The sequence below is a fragment of the Echinops telfairi genome, unplaced genomic scaffold (assembly GCF_000313985.2).
Source record: "Echinops telfairi isolate 266 unplaced genomic scaffold, ASM31398v2 ScPeMD7_6080;HRSCAF=6971, whole genome shotgun sequence".
Lineage (NCBI taxonomy): Eukaryota > Metazoa > Chordata > Mammalia > Afrosoricida > Tenrecidae > Echinops > Echinops telfairi.
This window is the reverse complement of record NW_022109980.1, coordinates 3,984,656-3,988,628: the sequence shown is the minus strand read 5'-3', so window position 1 is coordinate 3,988,628 and position 3,973 is coordinate 3,984,656. Positions and strand designations below refer to the sequence as shown.

Here is a 3,973-nt window from a genome sequence, read left to right as displayed (position 1 = left end):
TTTACACAATTGATGTATGTATGGATTGTGATAAGAGTTGTATGAGCCCCTAATAAAATGATAAGAAAAAATGTGCTGAAAAAACTCTGCTTATACACAAGTATATAAGGTACATAAATAACCCACTGCCACACCAACCAAATCCACTGCTATGGAGTGAATTCTGACAGCAACCCTACGTGGGAGGTATGTGGCTGTAAACCACCAAGGGCTAGCAATTCCCTCTGCCATGAGGGCTCCTTAACCCATTATTAATGTAAAGCTTATTCTTTTGAGGTAATAGATGCCCTAAAATCACAGCCCCATGAACTCCCCACACAACATAAAATGCCTAGGCTAACAGTAGAAAGAAACAATTATATAACACCACTTTTTCCAAAAGGAAAAAAAAAAATCACCGAATACACACACACAACCAGACAGAGAGAAGTATCGCTTCAAAGCCATGGAAATGATTAGGTTTATAATTACAAGATGCACTGCTAAAAAGGTACTGATAGTATCAAATTGAGATAGTATCATTAAATGAAAAGAACAAGTCACAGAGCAATACATGTAAGTATGGTCCTATTTGAGAGAGTCACACATTCCAAAGAATTACAGTATACAGAACTTTCTGTGGTTTTGCTTGCAGTCCTAATACTTGAAGATCACTTGGTTGTTTTTGGTTTTGTTTGTTTTTTTATGTGAGACAAACGGAATGGGGGAAAGCTCACATCTTATGATGAGCTTAACAATACCTTTTAAACCAGTGTTGTCACTAAGGCTGGTGGTACCCGGTATGGTAACACATGGTGCCGCCACGCCCCCCCTCCCCGCCCCCAACCTCCACCTGTACCAGACTAGGCAGAATATCATTAGTGATGTTTACTCTCCATTTTATTCACAGAATATTGTGTGCTGTAGATAGTTGCACACTACTTAAATGTAATGTTTCTTAGATTACGTGGCTACTTACCACAAAATTACCTTGTAAGATCTTTCTACAACGAATTATAACAATATTAGTTTAAAACTATTTGTAACTGAGCAGAAGTTTTTATTTTTATTTTTTTTTAACTTTTCTCCATTTATTGTGATTTTTTTTTGATTTTTTTTTCTTTTTTAACATTTTATTAGGGGTTCATACAACTGTTATCCCAATCCATACACACATCAATTGTGTAAAGTGCATTTGTACATCGTTTCTCAAGACATTTTCTCTCCATTTAAACCCCCGACATTAGGTCCTCATTTTTCCCCTCCCTCCCCGCTCCCCGCTCCCGCATGAGCCCTTGATAGTTTATAAATGGGTATTTTGTCATATCTTGCCCTGTCCGACGTCTCCCTTCATCCACTTTTTGGTTGTCTGTCCCCCAGGGAGGAGGTCACACACAGTTCCATGTAATCGGTTCCCTCTTTCCTACCCATTCTCCCTTTACCCTCCCTGTTTTGCCACTCACACCACTGGTCCTATAGGGCTCATCCGTCCTGGATTCCCTGTAATTTCAGTTCCTATCTGTACCAGTGTACCTCCTCTGGTCTAGCCAGTCTTGCAAGATAGAATTTGGCAGAAGTTTTTAAAATTTATTCTTCAACTTTTCTTTAATTACTGCTTCTTTCTCAAGCAAGATCTATTGACATAAGCACACAGATACCACTTAGCACAACACTGTAACTATAACACCAAAAATGTTGACAAAATCTGTGAATATACTACACCAACAGCAAGGAAAACACTGCACATGCTTGTAAGAAAACCACGTGTTTCAAAGCATCGTTGTAATTGGGTAATATTGCAACAACTCTGAAGAGAGAGCATGGAAGGTTCCAAAGTAAATGATCATAGTTTTTGATTCCCATAGGTAAACTGATACATGTAGGCTTTGCTTAAGGAAAATACTTCCGTTGTAATTACTAGGGTATGTTTTTTTCAAAAATAATAATAAATTTCTGCTGACACTACACAAAATTTTTATACAGTTGTTTTGCTGTCATCCCACCTCTGATGGTGTCGCCCAGTTCCGTCAGCACCCCCACCCCCACAGTGAACCACGGCTTGCAACTGAAAACAATTGAAACAAAGTCTGGTAAGTTTTCAAACCACCAAGCCCATCATACCATTTGCTCAGGAAAATTTTAACAAGCTTCTTTTAAAATCAGAATATAAATGCAAAATGCAAAAATCAATGGTGCACTGTCTCATAGTACTCACAGATGAATGGAAACAGAAGAAATCAAGCTAACACCTCAACCAGTCTTTTTTACAGAAGCAATGAGACAGAAAAGAACACACAGACCATAAAGGTTATCGACCATAAAATACATGAAGTGATTCGGAAAGCAGAGAGCAGTAAAGTATTTGCTTTGCTGATTGACAAGACAAGTTACACAAAAAGCAACGGGCATAACCTAATAGCTGATTTCCCTTGTGATACTGCAATGTGTGACATACACTGAAGCTTAAAACATGCTTCTTCAATGACACCAAGTTGAAAATTCTCAAAAAAAAATAAGTCAGTAAGGTACAAACATAGTTATAGAATATAAGTCTACTTGTCACTGCTATAATTTCAAGAATAAGAAGAAAATAACACTAAAATTCCATAGTTGCATAAGTAATGTGTGCTTAAAGTTTAATAAAGGGCTAAAATGAAAACCTGTAGTTGAGACTATATTAGTGCCTGACCCCCAAAGTATAAGGAACAATATAATGGAGACCATGCCTTCTTGATCACAACTCCCTGAAGGGTTAATGACAATGTTCTTCCACGTACACTCATCTGAACCATACATATCTCACCATGTCTTCTCCCAACTGTGACGTTCTTGGTTTTTTTTTTAAGATCACACAGCATTCAAGTGATGATAAACCACCAATTTCCATATTCCCTCCTGAGCTTTACCCATATGTGCATGTGTGTATACCTCTGTGTAAACATTTCAAAAATGTAACCAAAAAAGACAACGGTGCATATTTTCATTTTCACACACATTTGTAATGTTTTATAGTAGTAACTTTATGAACTTCTCTCAATTTGGATTCAGAATATCCTGCTGAAACTAAACCTACTGCCATCAAGTCTATTCCAACTCGGCAACCCAGCAGAACAGGGTAAAATTGCCCCATATGGTTTCTGAGGCTGTAATCTTTAAGGAAGCCAACTGTCCCATCTGCACCAATCCAGTGAATGGTGAGTTTGCATCACTGACTTTTTGGTTAGCAGCCGCGAGCTTGCCACTGAGCCACTAGGGCTCTTTTATCGTGAGAAATTAATATTTTACTAACTACCACTACTAGTGACATCTTCCTCTGTGTAGTTCTATTTCCTCACTAGTAGATTCAAGTGGGTCAACATTTATTTCAGAGGTCTGAATTAGAATAGAGGAGCCCTGGTGACACAGTGGTTACACATTGGGCTGCTTACTACAAGGTCAGCAGTTTGAAACCACTAGTGGCTTCACTAACAGTGTGCTATGAATTAGCATCGACTTGATGGCAGTGTGGTATTGTTTTATTTATTAATAATTAGATAAGGGGCATCTCTGTCTTTTTATTGTTGTTATAGTTGTAAAACGGGAAGAGATTTGCACCTGTAACTACCAGGCTATTGTTGAAGATTGTAAATAGTGGGTGAAAACCTCATGTCTGATAACAATGAAGATATAATAGTTGCTCACATCAATCTGCACAATACTAAGTAATATAAAACCTTTTATTGCATTTGCTATAAAAGGCTTTCTTAAATGTTTTTTTTCCAACAGTTTTAGTGGCATATAATTCACATATCGTACAATTCAGTAGTTCAATCCTATCAAGCAGACTTGTACAATCATCACCACAATCAGTTTTACAACATTGTCTTCATTCCTATACTCCTTACTAATTCCCCATTTCTTCCCCACACCCCCTCCCACCCGCTAGGAACCATTAGTCCAGTTATTGTCTCTATAGATTTTTTCCTCTGTGCTGTTTTTGTAAAATAAAGTTAAC

At 37.7% G+C, this 3,973-nt stretch overlaps 1 pseudogene; it reads left to right on the top strand.

The window, feature by feature from the left end:
* Positions 1-3,610, top strand: part of LOC101650175 — a 5,577-nt pseudogene extending 1,967 nt beyond the window's left edge.
* Positions 3,611-3,973: the final 363 nt, after the last annotated feature.